The 19,613-nt window shown below is 43.0% G+C and overlaps 1 protein-coding gene across 1 annotated transcript in view; it reads right to left on the bottom strand.

Annotated features, from left to right (window-relative positions):
• The window catches only part of LOC124798489 (cytochrome P450 6k1-like), a 116,705-nt gene extending 106,828 nt beyond the window's left edge, over window positions 1-9,877 (bottom strand). The window contains exon 1 of the mRNA XM_047261927.1: window positions 9,790-9,877. The gene's annotated coding sequence lies outside the window, so the exon portion shown is untranslated. The remainder of the gene's footprint in view (window positions 1-9,789) is intronic.
• Window positions 9,878-19,613: the final 9,736 nt, after the last annotated feature.

The following is a 19,613-nucleotide window of genomic DNA, read 5'->3' as shown; positions in this document are numbered from 1 at the left end:
GCTAGCCGGGCGTGCTAAGACAACAGATACTACAATTTGGTCGTGCATTTCCCACACAGATAGCGGCCTACACAGCTGCCAGTGCAGACCGAAAAGTTTTCCGCAGCAGATACATCACATATATACAATTTTAGATGAGTAGTAAAAACAAAATATACTTATCTGGCCTAAAACATAAAACCAGCACTAATTTTGTGTAATATTTTTACAAAAATAAAACGAAACACATTAAAGATGAGACATAGGTGCTAAAACTTGTTGAAACAGTCAGGCTGTTTCATTTCTTTTTTTACTTAACACACTTATCCATCCATATGATAGGTCTAATTAATAAATAAATTCCGCTATATACGCAGAACAGTGGTATTATCCGCAACAGTGGGTGATGATTGTCAAGAGTTTCCTTCAACTTGTCTTAATTGTAAAGTTGCACACTGAATTCATTCTGTTAATTAGTGGGGAGTAAAAACACGGCCTCTACAGTTTCTGTCGCCTTGGCTGCCTTCAGTGGGCGAGGCAGCTGCAGCATGTGCGCGGGGGAGCAGCGGCGGCTACCCGACTCCTGTGAGCGATCGCCCACTATCGCATTCACTGCGGCAGAAGGAGGCGTGCGCCTTTGACAGAATTATCAACGCTGGAGGAAGAATGCATTTGGGTGCTGAGTTCAGCGAACTCGCACTGTCCTCGATACTTTGCAAGGATGAATGCATGGGTTTCTCCGAAGGACAGACCACCCACGAAAATGGCGTGTCCCGTGCGGTAAAATCGCAGTATTGAGCAGTAACAACGGGGCGCCTCCACAAGTGAGTCTTTTGTCTAGTGCCAACGGGCCGCTGACGTCTTGAGCGTAAACATGGAGAAGACAAGCTTACATAAAGTTTTTGATGGGACACAATCTGATAGGTTGCAGTTTGGAATCTTTGGGAACGCTGATGCGTCATAGGACGGCACTCGCAAATTTCTGAAAGGAGGAGTGGGGTAGTTTGGCGTTAGGAATCTTCCAAAAAGCGATGCCACATCTTCCAGAACAAAATTGTAAGGACGTTTCTGACTGGTGGAAAAGAGTATGCGGTTTCAGACTGGACAGAATGGCAGTTTTGGCTAGCACGCACCGGGAAAGGACCGGGAGCCATAGCAAACGCACTTATCCGCCTGGAGCCACAGTAAATACACTTCGTCATTGATAGGAATAGAGCACAGAGTACTTCATCGTGAGAGGGGCAGTTTATTCACGAGCAGATGGGCTGCATAATTCACTGCCGCCTGAGACTTCACCGCGCCTCTTCTCCCGTAAATGATCGAAGTGTCGCAGCAATGGGGTACGAAGTTCGTACGGGATGTCTCCATCTACATCTACATTTATACTCCGCAAGCTACCCAACGGTGTGTGGCGGAGGGCACTTTACGTGCCACTGTCATTACCTCCCTTTCCTGTTCCAGTCGCGTATGGTTCGCGGGAAGAACGACTGTCTGAAAGCCTCCGTGCGCGCTCTAATCTCTCTAATTTTACATTCGTGATCTCCTCGGGAGGTATAAGTAGGGGGAAGCAATATATTCGATACCTCATCCAGAAACGCAACCACTCGAAACCTGGCGAGCAAGCTACACCGCGATGCAGAGCGCCTCTCTTGCAGAGTCTGCCACTTGAGTTTATTAAACATCTCCGTAACGCTATCACGGTTACCAAATAACCCTGTGACGAAACGCGTCGCTCTTCTTTGGATCTTCTCTATCTCCTCCGTCAAACCGATCTGGTACGGATCCCACACTGATGAGCAATACTCAAGTATAGGTCGAACGAGTGTTTTGTAAGCCACCTCCTTTGTTGATGAACTACATTTTCTAAGCACTCTCCCAATGAATCTCAACCTGGTACCCGCCTTACCAACAATTAATTTTATATGATCATTCCACTTCAAATCGTTCCGCACCCATACTCCCAGATATTTCACAGAAGTAACTGCTACCAGTGTTTGTTCCGCTATCATATAATCATACAATAAAGGATCCTTCTTTCTATGTATTCGCAATACATTACATTTGTCTATGTTAAGGGTCAGTTGCCACTCCCTGCACCAAGTGCCTATCCGCTGCAGATCTTCCTGCATTTCGCTACAATTTTCTAATGCTGCAACTTCTCTGTATACTACAGCATCATCCGCGAAAAGCCACATGGAACTTCCGACACTATCTACTAGGTCATATATATATATTGTGAAAAGCAATGGTCCCATAACACTCCCCTGTGGGACGCCAGAGGTTACTTTAACGTCTGTAGACGTCTCTCCATTGATAAAAACATGCTGTGTTCTGTTTGCTAAAAACTCTTCAATCCAGCCACACAGCTGGTCTGATATTCCGTAGGCTCTTACTTTGTTTATCAGGCGACAGTGCGGAACTGTATCGAACGCCTTCCGGAAGTCAAGAAAAATAGCATCTACCTGGGAGCCTGTATCTAATATTTTCTGGGTCTCATGAACAAATAAAGCGAGTTGGGTCTCACACGATCGCTGTTTCCGGAATCCATGTTGATTCCTACATAGTAGATTCTGGGTTTCCAAAAACGACATGATACTCGAGCAAAAAACATGTTCTAAAATTCTACAACAGATCGACGTCAGAGATATAGGTCTATAGTTTTGGGCATCTGCTCGACGACCCTTCTTGAAGACTGGGACTACCTGTGCTCTTTTCCAATCATTTGGAACCCTCCGTTCCTCTAGAGACTTACGGTACACGGCTGTTAGAAGGGGGGCAAGTTCTTTCGCGTACTCTGTGTAGTATGATAGGCATGTTAGTTCAGATTAGTAAATCACTCACAGTGTGGTGTCCTTTCGGCCATGATTTTACTCTTTGGGATTCTATTTCTCTTTACTCATTAACCTTGCAATATAGTCTTCACCAACACTTCAGTCTCGCGATTAGCAATTATTTAACGCACATTTATTTAACACCGTTTCTTGTTCGTTCGGCCTGTTTTGTGAGAACTTTCTCAGTTCTGTCCCCCTGAATATACACAGTTACAAAACGCTCCTGTGTACGTATGCACTCATTCTCCTGTGATGATATTTGATCGTTGTTTGTCAGGAACAATAACTGAATTCATAACCAATAAATGTACATAATTTGTAAACATTACTTCGTTGCAGTTGTTGGTAGACCTCGTCACTACTAGAGTAACGATTTTTTTAAATGTTTAATCAGACCACACAGCTACAGTCTGTGTGTTAGAGCCAGCCCTTTCCTTTAGTTTCCTTGTGCACAGTTTCTTTACATACACCTGGAGCGTAGTGAGGGACCTGCACCTCGAGAGGGGATACTCAGAGTATGCCAGTAGCAAAGGAGATTGATTAGAACTTTAACCCAGGGGAACCTTGCAAGATAAAGAACAGAAAACAGAAAAAAAATGTGTTTTGCAGAAGATGGAGTTTAAAAAGCCCACAGTTAATCCACAAACAATGGAAAAACTGTAAGCAGGAGGTTACAATCTCAGCAAAACATTTTATACAGCTTATGAAAGTCTCAGAAAACGTAAGCACTGACTAGAAGTACGGGATGACTGAAGACAGGAAGTACAGGGGAAATACGAGGCATATTCGGAAAGTAAGGTCCGATTAGGCGCTAAATGGAAACCACTGAGAAAATCCCATGGCACTTTGCACACATGTGTTGGGCAGTGTCTTTGGAGTGCCTGCCGATCGCTTCACATAGCTGTTTACAGTTCAGAGCGCGAAGTGATCAAGTGGAAATACCTAAAACAACAGTTTCTCCCGCCAAGTATGTGGATCTGGTGAGACATTTCCCCTGAAGCTATGCAGCCCACCTAACATAAATGTCATGCAATTTTTTCTTCAGACTATTTTCAGCCGCACTGTGCAGGGGCAATGAAGACGCTCTTGCAGGGTTTTAGATGGGAAGTGTTTGATCACCCGCAATACAGCCCTTAATTGGCTCCCTCCTTTGTTCTTCTGTGCTCACATTAACCGCTGGCTATGAAAACAACATTTTGGCACAAACAGCGCAAGGCAGATCAGCGTATGGAATTGGTGGAAAGCACAGGCGGCTGCTTTTAGTGATGAGGGTACTGGAAAGTTTGTACAACGCCAAGACAAATGTCTAAATCGGAGCTGCGACTATTTAGAGAGGTAACTGGAAGGTGCGGCTAACTGTTGCTGATAAAATATTTCTGATTTTCACTGTGGTTTTCATTTCGCGGCCCATCGGACCTTACTTTCCGAACAGCCCTCGTACTAAACAGAAACAAATCTGTCTCTGGTGGAATGAGATAAGAGACAACACCAGGGAAGCGGAATACATTACTGTAGCTGTAGGTGCTATGAACAGAAGCAATTAGTTTAATATTTTGAGGAATCAGCCTCAGATGCACAAATTTTCTGGTCTTTACCAGGTTTCTGCTAAATAAATCTAGCCTTCTTCAGAAGCATAAAATTACTATAACATGCCAGAGTACGGCAAAGTCAGCATTAAAATTAAAACCTATATTACCGTGGTACCATGTCGAATAAAACTACTTAGCTGAAGTCCAGCCCATGCGGTCACTATGCTGTCGGTTGGCAGCGGCAACTAACGTTTGCACTGACTGTTGCACGCGGAATTGCACTGAGGACATAGCAACTCGTGCGCGTGTACAAACGGAGAGTCAAGGCTGTATATCGTTGGCTGTCTGTATGTCACGTGTTGGGAAGTGATAACCGTAATTGTAAGCAGACTAGGCATTATGTAGATAAAGTCCCTCTGAGTATTAACTACATGCAAATTGTATTGAATGGTAGGAAATTTACTTAGTTGGGTATATAAAGTATAAGGATAACCTTTACAACTTTCAGCAGATATGGTCATCGTGTAAAGTATCCCCACGGAACATGCATTACTTGTCTCACTTATTTAAAACCTATCAATAATTTAACTAGGGTGTAACTGGGCGTACAACGCCCCTGTCATCACACTTAACTAGTATTGACCGACATAGGTCAAGCGTATTAATTAAAATGTGTCGGAGGGTACAACGTCTCCGTCAACACGCTTACATGCTATTGACCGACATAGGTCAAGTACACTAAAATATAGTATACGATGTACGTTAGACGGGAAATATTTTCTATAGGTAACATTGTGAGTAACGCGATACACATGTAACGTTATCGTTATCATTACAAGGGAAAATTTAGAGCAGCTAAGTTCTACTTTACTTTGCTGCATAATTGTTAAATTCATGTATGCTAATGAGCGACATAGGTCACGCATATTAATTAGAGTGTGGCGGAGGGTACAAAGTCTCCGTCATCACGCTTATGTGCTATTGACCGACATACGTCAAGTGTACTAACATATAATCTACAATGTACCTTTGACGGGAATATTCTTCCACAGGTAACATTGCAAGTAACGCGATATGCGCGTAGCGTTATCGTATCATAGAAAGGGTAAGTATTTAAAGCAACTAAGCTTTACTTACTGTGCTGCATAATTGTTAAATTCGACTATAATGACGTCCAAACTCTCGTGAAAGAGTAGTGGGCCAAACTTAAATTTAAAGATAAGCGTGAGGCTTGATGTCTGAAGATGGTATGCGGCAACCAGGAGAGAAATATGGTAGTCAATGTAGCAGGGATAAATTAAACCAACCGTAACAAAGATTGGAAACCTTCGAAAAAGTTTTTATTTCTCAGCAGCAGCTGATCGTTCAGAAGGTTTTCCTTATCGGATAGCAAGTGTTTAAAAATCTGCATCTCCTCTAGAATATCTAGCCTTGTTCCTTTTACCCCACAGTACAACAGCTCAGTATTAGTTGGAGGATTGGTTGCATGGGCCATTTGGACGAGGTGCTCGGTGAAAGTCGAACCCCGTATGCCGTCACCACTTCTCGTTGGCATATGCTCTTTATATCTTGCTGACAGCGCTCTCTCTGTTTGGCCGATGTAAAAGCTAGGGCAGTCACCGCACGTGATTTTATGTACCGCAGAGAGAGATAGGTTGTTCTTAGCTACTTTTAAATAATGGATTATGTGGTGTCACTGCCAGACACCGCACTTGCTAGGTGGTAGTTTAAATCGGCCGCGGTCCATTTCGTACATGTCGGACCCGCGTGTCGCCACTGTGTGATCGCAGACCTAGCGCCACCACAAGGCAGGTCTCGTGATACGAACAAGCACTCGCCCCAGTTGTACGGACGACCTAGCTAGCGACTAGATGTACTAAGCCTTTCTCTCTCATTAGCCGAGAGACAGAATAGCCTTCAGCTAAGTTAATGGCTACGAACTAGCAAGGCGCCATTAGCCTTACAGTGATTGTAATTAAAGTCTCCTGTGTATAGTCAAGAGCGATGTACCACAATGATTGATTAAAGATAAGTATTAATCCAGCTACGTACTTTTCTTCATAGCATTAATTACGTAGCCTGTTCCAGTACTTCACGCCCGTCTGCGTTAGTCTAGCGTGCATTTTCAGCTATATCGATCTACAAGGTGTTGGCCCAGCTGCCGACACATCAGATTAAATTTTTCTTATGGCTGTGGGGGATACTTTACACGATGACCGTATGTGCATAAGGTAGTAAAGGTTATCCTTAAACTTTATATACCCAACTAAGTAAATTTCCTATCATTTAATACAATTTGCGTATAGTTAATACACATAGGGTTCAAAAATGGCTCAAATGGCTCTGAGCACTATGGGACTTAACTTCTGAGGTTATCAGTCCCCTAGGACTTAGAACTACTTAAACCTAACTAACCTAAGGACATCACACACATCCATGCCCTAGGCAGGATTCGAACCTGCGACCGTAACGGTCGCACGGTTCCAGACTGTAGCGCCTAGAACCGCTCGGCCACCGCGTCCGGCTACACACAGGGACCTCCTCTACATAATTCCTAGTTTGCTTACAATTACGGTTATGAGTTTCCAACACGTGATATACAGACAGCCAACGATATACAGCCTTGACTCTCCGTTTGTACACGCGCACGAGTTGCTACGTCCTCAGTGCAATTCCGCGTGCAACAGTCAGTGCAAACGTTAAGTTGCCACTGCCAACCGACCGCATAGTGACCGCATGGGCTGAGCTTCAGCTAAGTAGTTTTATTCGACATGGTACCACGGAACTATAGGTATTAATCTTAATGTTGACTGTGGCTTACCCTGGCATGTTATAGTAATGTTATGTTTCTGAAGAAGGCTAGATTAATTTAGCCGAAACCTGGTAAAGACCAGAAAATTTGTGCTACTGAGCCTGATTCCTCAAAATATCAGTCAATCGCAGTTGCTGACGGGGCCGCAATATGCTAAAAATTCTTAGCAATTACTTTGTTAGAATTTCAAGAATGACAGCAAGACAGCGAAGCAGTTTTTTGTTTGCACAAAATTAAGAGGCAGAGTAAGGGGATTTTTGTGCTGTTGCTGGGGTCGTACTAATGTGTCCCCGCATGGAAGCCCACATTACATACTGAGATGGAAGTATACTATCCTTTACTTCTGGAGAGGCGTAAACGTCAGGAATAAAGTTCCGGACGGTATACTACTCAGTCGGTTAGTTATTTTCATGTCACGTGGATTTTTTGCATGATAAATCGTAATGATGTGGAACTTGTCATTTTACATTCATCGCAAATTAATTTGCGTCTGTGGTTACATATTGAATATTTCTAAGGTTCATTTTCTTTTTAAGAAACAAGATATACAGATGTGCATTAATAATTGCTACCCACCAACTTTTATATATTAAAATAATAGAAATACTTCTACAGAATAGAAAGAGTTGTGAAGAAGAAACTTTTTCAGTTTGTTTTCAAATTTTGCTTTGCTGTCTGCCTAACAGCTGTGGCCACCAACAGTAGTACAACAACCCCCAATTCAAGCGTGGTTTTACTGCGTACTTTTTTGACAGACCTACAAAGGAGCTTTATCGCTGAATTTTTCTCATATAGTTGATGTATTCTGCCGCAAAAACAGAAGAAAACACAGTTCCTTTAACAACTGCTTATGTCTGTATCTCAGTGTTTAATAAATTTGGGAAAACTTGTCTTTATTTGATGATCCTTGGCGGCTAGTCTTCACCCCATAATCAACAACCATCTAACATTCACAACTGGATAAAGGTTTATATACAGTGAAATGAAATGAAGAGTAGAAATTGAAGCCCCTCTAAGTGCGAAATCTAACATTTGCCGGAAGAATGAAAAAACAAGGTACCTCTGTTTGTGTCAAAAATATTGAGAAGTTATTCTGATCCTACAGAATTATACTGCCTGTCCCATCACCACATAAAAATGATACAAATTAGGAAATAAAATTTGTTAAGAACTTTCTAAGTGCCATACTAGGAAACTGGCTGGTTCTAAGTGCCAATAAGAAATTTTTTACATGTTGTGTCTTGCAAAGAAGCAAACAGTAACCATCCACAATGAATAATGCTATTTATTGACATAAATAGCGTTATTACCTGTTCAGAATCGACAGGCTTATTTTCAGATAACTGTTCACGTTTGTATTACATTTATTGCTGTGTACATTAGTTGTTGGTCGTTTTTTCCATCAACTAATGTAAGCAGCAGCAGGTGTTATACAAACGTGGACAGCCATATGAAGATGTTGGCTCTAATCCATGAACGGGCACTTTTCGTGTAAATAAATAGAATTGTTGAATGTGGCCGATTGCTATTCTCTACATCTACATCTACATGATTTCTCTGCAATTCACACTTTAGTGCCTGGCAGAGAGCCCATCGAACCATTTTCATACTACTTCTCTACCATTCCACTTTCGAATGGCGCATGGGATAAGGAACACCTAAATCTTTCCGTTCGAGCTCTGATTTCTCTTGTTTTATTATGACCATCATTTCTCCCTACGTAGGTTTGTGTCAACAAAAAAATTTTCGCATTCGGAAGAGAAAGTTAGTAATTTAAATTTCGTAAATAGATTTTGGCGCAAAGAAAACCGCCTTTGTTTCAGTGACTGCCACCCCAACTCGCGTATCATATCAGTGACACTCTTACCCCTGTTGCGCGATAACACGAAACGAGCTGCCCTTCTTTGCACTTTTTCGATGTCCTCCGTCAATCCTACCTGGTCAGGATCCCATACCGAGCAGCAATATTCCAGCAGAGGACGGACAAGTGTAATGTAGGCTGTCTCTTTAGTAGGTTTGTCACATCTTCTGTTTTGCCAACAAAGCGCAGTCTTTGTTTCGCCTTCCCCACAATATTGTCTATGCGGTCGTTCCAATTTAAGTTGTTCGTAACTGTAATTCCTAGGTATTTAGTCGAATTGACAGCCCTTATATTTGTGCGATTTATCGTACACCCACAATTTATCCGATTTTCTTTAGTACCCATGTGGATAACCTCGCAGTTTTCTTTGTTTAGTGCCATGCAATCAGGCGGGCGCTGTGGTAGCTGGTCCTGCGCTGCTATGCATTTGTTTCGCGTGGGTGTGATCCCCAATCACTGACTGACTAACCCGACCATCACACATTCATGTTTTCATAATTGTGTGGTGGCACCTGAAGACGAAGCTTTAAGCTTCGAAAGAGGTCGTGGAATAAATTAAGACAATTACTAGCAGCTGAAGCGGATTTCTATTCTATGTTCCCCAATTGAGAACGTTCACCTGATCAAATATTTTGCACACTGGTTAAGTTCAACTCGTAGGTAGTTATCGCATTGAGGAGAAACTAGCAGCATTTCACCAGTGCAAAGCAAGTGTAACGCTTGAAAGCGTTCGGTGAGTCGCAGAATACACAAAGTGAAATACCTTCAGCCACTTACTTATCAGTAGACGGGTACCGTCAGTGTTCCGGACGACGTATCCTACTGCGTCGGCGGCAAAGTAACTATTAAAGGCGCTGTGAATGGCGCTGCAACTTATATGACTCAGCTTTCTGGAGGCTGAGATACCGGGCTTTACCACGAGGTCTTTGGTGACGGAAAATAACTGCGCCTGCACGTAAGGTCACCTTGTCTCACAGTCTCGTCTCCGATATCTGCCTATCGGGCAGCCTTTCTGCGCAAATATGCTGCCGGAATATGCTTGTGCAGAGTCGTTTCATGCCGATCCATCATTTTCTTGTGAATTTATGTGATACTGAACTTCGATCTGAAGCTGTTCATCATCTAAATTCCATTGTACGTATACAGCCAACGTCTTCCTTTCCACTTAGGAAAAAAATACCACTGACTGCAATGACAGTAAAGAACTGTAAATCTATCAGGCATGTAAAAGAATCTACTGATACTCGAAACTGTTTTCAAGACATAGTGGAATGCGTGAAGTTCTTTCATCGTTTCGAGGAGTGCTCGTTACACAATTCCAGCGAAAATATACTCCTGTACCCACAACTCAGGAGATATCTTTAAGTAATCGAGAACGGAGAAATCATGTCAAATACACGCGCTGCAAATGTTAGTATTAATATTAATTCCCATTCAGACGGCGTTTAAATAATTTTACTGTTGCCCGTAACCGTGAGTCTTATTAACTTATTGCTAGATGACGAATGAGTATCTTGTTGGTACACTGCGTCCTTGCAGCTGTTATCAAGCGATAACTCAGTCTAAAAATTAGTCTGAAGAAAATATGATGTTCGTAAATTTCCTTTTCGTTACTCTTCCATACGACTGTTGAAGTGTTTATTAATGAATCAGTTACCGCAGAATACTACTATGGTTACAGGAAGCGATTTAAATTTTAAATCTTTTTCATTATGTATAAGTGGCTTGTACCTACGACTCTGAACCGACTGTAAATCTTTATTGTACGCTTATGAGTAAGTATTGACTGGAATACTCTCTTTCAAATTTTGAAGGTGGCAGGGGTCAAAACAGGGAGCGAAAGGCTATTTACACTTTGTACAGAAACCAGATGGCAGTTATAAGAATCAAGGGGCATGAAAGGGAAGCAGTGGTTGGGAAGAGAGTGAAACAGGGTTGTAGCCTATCTCCGATGTAGTTCAATCTGTATATTGAGAAGGCAGTAAAGGAAACAAAAGAAAAATTTGGAATGGGAATTAAAATCCATGGCGAAGAAATAAAAACTTTGAGGTTCGCCGATGACATTGTAATTCTGTCAGAGACAGCAAAAGACCTGGAAGACCAGTTGAACGGAATGGACAGTGTGTTGAAAGGAATTTGAGAGAAGAGAAATTTGTGGCACAGCTTGACTAGAAGAAGGGATTGGTTGGTGGGACATGTTCTGAGGCATCAACGGATCACCAATTTAGTACTGTAGGGCAGCGTGGAGGGTAAAAATCGAAGAGGGAGACCAAGAGATGAATGCACTAAGCAGATTTAGAAGGATGTAGGTTGCAGTAGGTACTGGGAGATGAAGCAGCTTGCACAGGATAGAGTAGCATGGGGAGCTGCATCAAACCAATCTCTGGACTGAAGACCGCAACAAGGCGAAGAAATAAAAACTTTGAGGTTCGCCGATGACATTGTAATTCTGTCAGAGACAGCAAAAGGCCTGGAAGACCAATTGAACGGAATGGACAGTGTGTTGAAAGGAATTTGGGAGAAGAGAAATTTGTGGCACAGCTTGACTAGAAGAAGGGATTGGTTGGTAGGACATGTTCTGAGGCATCAAGGGATCACCAATTTACTACTGTAGGGCAGCGTGGAGGGTAAAAATCGTAGAGGGAGACCAAGAGATGAATGCACTAAGCAGATTTTGAAGGATGTAGGTTGCAGTAGGTACTGGGAGATGAAGCGGCTTGCACAGGATAGAGTAGCATGGAGAGCTGCATCAAACCAGTCTCTGGACTGAAGACCGCAACAACATGAGTAAGTATAGGTAAATATAGTGAAGCTGTGTATCACAAACATTTTTGGTACCGACGCCCTCAATTTGTCATAATTTTTCCATGATGCCAAAATATATCTCTCTAAAGCAGATGAAGTGAGCAGTTGATGCGATTAGATTTGTTTAAAATGTAATAATAAATGAAGCACGCAATTTACATTAAAAAGCAAGTGATACAACAGATTTATCATTAACATAATAGATGCGAAGTATGTGCGTGTTGTTAACCACTCAGCTTCTCAAATCATACGCTGCTAGCCTCATTTATTGTTGGACTCGACATTTACTCCACACACCACCTGGTAAAAAGCATATGGACAACCATATGAAATTTAGAACTGATCACTAGATGTCGCAAGAGAGACGGGGAATATGGTTGTGTTACTGGGGAAGCAGTGGCAGCAGAACTGGTGGAACGGGAAAGCTCGGTGACTTCGAAAGTGGACCAGTCATTCGATGTCACCTGAATGACAGATCCATCAGAAACATCTCAACCCTTCTACAGCTGCCCTGGGCGACTGTTGGTGATGTGACTGTGAAGTGGAGACGCAAAGGAACAACCAGAGCTAGACCAAGACCAGCATATCTCACGTACTGACGATCAAGGAACCGCCGCCATTGAGGAACGTGGTTGTAAAAAAATCGCTCAAAATCACTGCAAAGATCCGCTTGTGATTTCCTAAGGGCTAACAGTAGTCCAGCTAGAACAATGACTGTTGAAAGGGAGTTAAATAGCGTGGGGTACGACGGTAGAGCAACTCTTCATAAGCGACACATTTCTGTAGTGAACGCTTAGCGACGTTCGAGGTGGTGTGACGTCTCTGGAGAATGGATGACTGGAGTGATGAACCACGCTGTGCCCTACGGTAATGTGATCAAATGGTTTGGATTTGTCTAATGCCTGCACAACCTTACTTCTCATCACGTGTAATGCCAAAAAATGAAGTATGGAGCAGGTGATCCTACAGTATGGTTTTTTTTTATCGTTTGGATGTGATCCCGTTATTGCGATTAAGAGAATCCTGAACGTGGAAGAATACGAACACATTTTATGGCACTTTTTAATACCTAGAATAGCGAGTGACGATGACTGTATAAGCATCACAATGTAAACCTGTCATAAATCAGCATGTGTCAAGCAATGTTTTATGGACAATAACATACGTGAAATGAACTTGCCTACCCAGAGTACCGACCTGAACCCGATGGAACACCTCTGCGATGAGTTCGAAAGGGCTTGTCACTCCAGACACCAGCCGCCAACATCACTCACGTCTCTGCTTTCGGCTCTTAAGGAAGAAAGAGCTGCCATTCTTACAAAGGCTTTCAGGCACCTCATTGAAGATGTTCCTAGCAGAATCCAAGACGTCATAAAGACTAAGATTGGACAAACACATATTAATGGCCACTAATACGTGTCCGGATACTTCTGATCAAATAGTATATTTCATTGACCGCCATAAATCTAGCTTTACACAGTTATGATGCCACAAATGGAATTAATGTTCGTTGAAGTTCACTATTTTCGAGTGGATATCTCAAACCTTGACTTAAAATTTATGTCGCAAGACTACAGAATCAAATTTTCGTCCTCTAAAGAATGAAATTTAGATGAATCTTAGGCGTAAATCCATCGGAATTAATCGATATTATCAAGTTGACAGCTGGAGCGTAACTGTAATCTTCGGAGGCTCGGACCAAGTTCCTAAAGTAAGTTCCCTCCTTATCCATCCCCCCCCCCCCCCTCCAACCCCTGTAACGCGCCGACTGGTGTTACCCAAGATTGAACTTACAACGACAATATATCGTATTGTACCAACGTCGCTATGCGTTAATGTGTGGCTTCCCGCCGCACAAAATACTTGGGCGAACCAATCGACCACTACAGCTTTAATTAGCTACAGTTTTTAATTTCACAGTCTATATTATGACTGCGGATCACTATCTGATTTTAGAAGATTAAAGTCGTAGTGGAGCGCCTGGCGACTGCTCGAAGTCTAGCTTGTACCGTAATCGCACTTTTAAGGAACAAAGTGAAGACAGATCAACCTTAGTATAATTACTCCTGAGGCAACCTCAACCACTAACTATGCAGCCGGCTCGAATATCGAATAATGAAAGACAGCACCCTTACATTACACATCGTCGTTATCGAACAATGACACGATTACACTACGAATAGAAACATCCAAACATTCGAATGAAAGTCATAAACCATAATTACGAGACGAGCCAATTGAGATAACAACTCTCGTTATCTAAACAACTGGTCAAATCAAAGCAACAAATCTCTTTAAATACAGTACCTATTTATATTATGTCATGATAAATGTCATATCTAACTTGCAGTTGTTCTCCCACACAACGAAATTCTCACAATGCAGTACATTATCTCTGGAAAAGACTAGTAACTTTTTAATTACTTACAAAATTCCTATTCCATATATCGTCGTGTTATGACCAATTTTTGTTAAGATGCTTTTACCGATATCTACATGAATTAAAATAGTTTATACTACCACTAAATCTCTTTCCGCTTAGCCCAGCGTTGCTACGTAAATAACACGACGTCGCGTACTCCACCGATTTACCAATCTTAGTTATAAGTATAATCATTGACTGTTACGTAATAACTTATGACAACGTCAATTCTACTTGCATTTATATATTTATAGTGAATCCACTCAACTTTTGATAAGGTAACCTTACAAATACCAGCGTATACTAGTGTCCTGCAAAGCAGTATTAAGATCTCTGAATTTAAACCTTTTCTTTTCTCGTAAAATATATACAGGGTGATATGTTGATAGCGACGGGGCCAGATATCTCACGAAATAAGCGTCAAACGAAAAATCTACGAAGAACGAAACTTGTCTAGCTTGAAGGGGGAAACCAGATGGCGCTATGGTTGGCCCGCTAGATGGCGCTGCCATAGGTCAAACTCAGCTCGCCCTATTTGCCCAAGAAATTCACAGTGCCGTAGACACTGGCGAGCAGATTGATGCCGTATTCCTGGACTTCAGGAAGGCATTTGATACGGTTCCACACTTACGTTTAGTGAAAAAAATACGAGCTTACGGAATATCGGACCAGGTTTGTGATTGGATTCAGGATTTCCTAGAAGAAAGAACACAACATGTCATTCTTAACGGTTCAAAATCTGCAGATGTAGAGGTAATTTCGGGAGTACCGCAGGGAAGCGTGATAGGACCTTTATTGTTTACAATATACATAAATGACTTAGTTGACAACATCGGTAGCTCCGTGAGGCTATTTGCAGATGACACGGTTGTCTACAAGAAAGTAGCAACATCAGAAGACTCGTACGTACTCCAGGAGGACCTACAGAGGATTAATGCATGGTGCGACAGCTGGCAGCTTTCCCTAAACGTAGATAAATGTAATATAATGCGCATACATAGGGGCAGAAATCCATTCCAGTACGATTATGCCATAGGTGGTAAATCATTGGAAGCGGTAACGACCGTAAAATACTTAGGAGTTACTATCCGGAGCGATCTGAAGTGGAATGATCACATAAAACAAATAGTGGGAAAAGCAGGCGCCAGGTTGAGATTCATAGGAAGAATTCTAAGAAAATGTGACTCATCGACGAAAGAAGTAGCTTACAAAACGCTTGTTCGTCCGATTCTTGAGTATTGCTCATCAGTATGGGACCCTTACCAGGTTGGATTAATAGAAGAGATAGACATGATCCAGCGAAAAGCAGCGCGATTCGTCATGGGGACATTTAGTCAGCGCGAGAGCGTTACGGAGATGCTGAACAAGCTCCAGTGGCGGACACTTCAAGAAAGGCGTTACGCAATACGGAGAGGTTTATTATCGAAATTACGAGAGAGCACATTCCGGGAAGAGATGGGCAACATATTACTACCGCCCACATATATCTCGCGTAATGATCACAACGAAAAGATCCGAGAAATTAGAGCAAATACGGAGACTTATAAGCAGTCGTTCTTCCCACGCACAATTCGTGAATGGAACAGGGAAGGGGGGATCAGATAGTGGTACAATAAGTACCCTCCGCCACACACCGTAAGGTGGCTCGCGGAGTATAGATGTAGATGTAGATGTAGATATCTACTGCGAAAAATATGGACCCCTATTTTTTATTACATATTCGTGTAGTACGTAAAGTAATATGAATGTTTCAGTTGGACCACTTTTTTCCCTTTGTGGTACATGGCGCTGTAATAGTCACAAACGTTTAAGTACGTGGAATAACGTAACATTCTGCCAGTGCGGACGGTATTTGCTTGGTGTTAAAACGGACATTTTACCAATTTCGGAAAAGATCGACATCGTGTTGATTACTGGCTATTGTGATCAAAATGCCCAACGGGCGTGTGCTATGTATGCTGCTCGGTATCCTGGACGACATCATCCAAGTGTCCGGACCGTTCGCCGGATAGTTACGCTATTTAAGGAAACAGGAAGTGTTTAGCCACATGTGAAACGTCAACCACGACCTGCAACAAGTGATGATGCCCAAGTAGGTGTTTTAGCGGCTGTCGCGGCTAATCCGCACATCAGTAGCAAACAAATTGCGCGAGAATCGGGAATCTAAAAAACGTCGGTGTTGAGAATGCTACATCAACATCGACTGCACCCGTACCATATTTCTATGCACCAGGAATTGCATGGTGACGATTTTGAACGTCGTGTACAGTTCAGCCACTGGACACAAGAGAAATTACGGGACGATGACAGATTTTTTGCACGTGTTCCATTTAGCGACGAAGCGTCATTCACCAACAGCGGTAACGTAAACCGGTATAATATGCACTATTGGGCAACGGAAAATCCACGATGGCTGCGACAAGTGGAACATCAGTGACCTTGGCCGGTTAATATATGGTGCGGCATTATGGGAGGAGGGATAATTGGCCCCCATTTTATCGATAGCAATCTAAATGGTGCAATGTGTGCTGATTTCCTACGTAATGGTTCAAACGGCTCTGAGCACTATGGGACTTAACTTCTGAGGTCATCAGTCCCCTAGAACTTAGAACTACTTAAACCTAAGTAACCTAAGGACATCACACTCATCCATGCCCGAGGCAGTATTCGAACCTGCGACCGTAGCGGTCGCGCGGTTCCAGACTGAAGCGCCTAGAACCGCTCGGCCAGTCCAGCCGGCCCTACGTAATGTTCTACCGATGTTACTACAAGATGTTTCACTGCATGACAGAATGGCGATGTACTTCCAACACGATGGATGTCCGGCACATAGCTCGCGTGCGGTTGAAGCGGTATTGAACAGCATATTTCATGACAGGTGGATTGGTCGTCGCCGGCCGAAGTGGCCGTGCGGTTAAAGGCGCTGCAGCCTGGAACCGCAGGACCGCTACGGTCGCAGGTTCGAATCCTGCCTCGGGCATGGATGTTTGTGATGTCCTTAGGTTAGTTAGGTTTAACTAGTTCTAAGTTCTAGGGGACTAATGACCTCAGCAGTTGAGTCCCATAGTGCTCAGAGCCATTTGAACCATTTTTTTGATTGGTCGTCGAAGCACCATACCATGGCCCACACGTTCACCGGATCTGACGTCCCACGATTTCTTTCTGTGGTGAAAGTTGAAGGATATTTGCTATCGTGATCCATCAACAATGCCTGACAACATGCTTCAGCGCATTCTCAATGCATGTGCGAACATTACGGAAGGCGAACTACTCGCTGTTGACAGGAATGTCGTTACACGTATTGCCAAATGCATTGAGGTTGACGGACATCATTTTGAGCATTTATTGCATTAATGTGGTATTTACAGGTAATCACGTTGTAACAGCATGCGTTTTCAGAAATGATAAGTTCACAAAGATACATGCATCACATTGGAACAACCGAAATAAAATGTTCAAACGTACCTACGTTCTGTATTTTAATTTAAAAAACCTACCTGTTACCAAATGTTCATCTAAAATTGTGTGCCATATGTTTGTGACTATTACAGCACCATCTATCACAAAGCGAAAAGAGTGGTCCAACTAAAACATTCATATTTCTTTACGTACTACACGAACATGTAATAAAAAAATGGGGGTTCCTGTTTAAAAAGACGAAGTTGTCATCGGTTTGACCTATGGCAGCACCATCTAGCGGGCAACCACAGCGCCAGCTAGACAAGTTTCGTTCTTTGTAGAAGGCCTTCCCTTCTCGACACACACACCAACCATTACCAAACCACTTCAACAAAACGTATAACAACCCAATTACCTCTGGGCGAGCCGCGACCACTAATCCCACAACACGGACAGGATAACGGTTCCACAGATTCCCAAAAACTCTGCACCTACAATCTACTTCTCTCTCTAAGCAGGCTCATGGTGGATTTACCACAGCAAACTTTACGACCGAAACAAGACGACAGTCAATTGATAGCTCGTGCACTTAAATTCGCTAGAACTAGTGTATCACCAGCGACTATACAGAAAATCCCACAGAATCTCTGTGTATTCCGTTGCTCAGCGCTGGGAGGAAACAACCGTCGCAGCCACGTATATGAGCAGGGGCCTAAAAGACTAAATAACCACGCGTACTCCTTTTCCTTCTTCATTTCCTACAATTTTATATTTTCTCTTTACATCAGTTAAATTCAGTCTCTCCTCTGATAGCCGAAGATTTCTACTAGACCTTGACTTTTTACATATTTGATCCTCTGCTGGCTTCACTGTTTCACCCGTGAATGCTACCCATTTTCTAGTCCGTTCCTTTCCCTTGTTTCTGTCTATTATTGTCTAATGCTCCCTACGAAACTGTCAACAAGCTGTGGTTCTTTCAATGTATCCACATCCCACCCCTCTAATTTCCTACGTTTATACAATTTGCTCAGTTTTAATCTACATTTGATAACCACCAAATGGTGATCAGAGGCCACATCTGTCCCTGGGAATGTCTCAGAGTTTAAAATATGGTTCCGAAATCTCTCTTACAATTATACACACTTCAAAAAACGTTTTGCATCATCCCAGTTCTCAGAACTCCTGAAGACAGACGTCGCTGTGAGTATTGTATCACTGACACAGTTCCTTTGACTGTTCAGAGATGTCACTAAACGCGCCCAAAGATGTAAACAACCATGCATGAGCAGTGCCTATTAGACGGAGTGGGTCCGACAGCTGATCAGTTCCAGTCATTCCACCAGGAAGGAGGAACACGGTTCATGTTGCCTGTAGTTCAATCATGCCTAGACGGTCAATACCGCGGTTCGATCGCGTCCGCATTGTTACTTTGTGCCAGGAAGGGCTATCAGCAAGGGAAGTATCCAGGCGTCTCGGAGTGAACCAAATCGATGTTGTTCGGAGATGGAGGAGATACAGAGAGACAGGAACTGTAGATGACATGCCTCGCTCAGGCCACCCAAGGGCTACTACTGCATTGGATGACCTCTATCTACGGATTGTGGCTCGTAGAAAACCTGACAGCAACGCCACCATGTTGAATGATGCTTTTCGTGCAGCCACAGGAGGTCGTGTAACGACTCAAACTGTGCGCAATAGGCTGCATGATGCGCAACTTCACTCCCGACGTCCATGGCGACGTCGATCTTTGCAACCATGACGCCATGCAGCGCGGTACAGATGGGCCCAACAACATGCCGAATGGACCGCTCAGGGTAGGCATCACGTTCTCTTCACCTATGAGTGTCGCATATATCTTCAACCATACAATAGTTGGAGATGTGTTTGGAGGCAAGTCGGTCAGGCTGAACGCCTTAGATACACTGTCCATCGAGTGCAGGAAGGTTCCATGCTGTTTTGGGGTGGCTTTTCGTGG

This window comes from Schistocerca piceifrons, chromosome 5 (genome assembly GCF_021461385.2).
Source record: "Schistocerca piceifrons isolate TAMUIC-IGC-003096 chromosome 5, iqSchPice1.1, whole genome shotgun sequence".
Classification (NCBI taxonomy): domain Eukaryota; kingdom Metazoa; phylum Arthropoda; class Insecta; order Orthoptera; family Acrididae; genus Schistocerca; species Schistocerca piceifrons.
The sequence above is the reverse complement of the archived record's forward strand: the minus strand, read 5'-3'. Positions and strand labels throughout refer to the sequence as shown.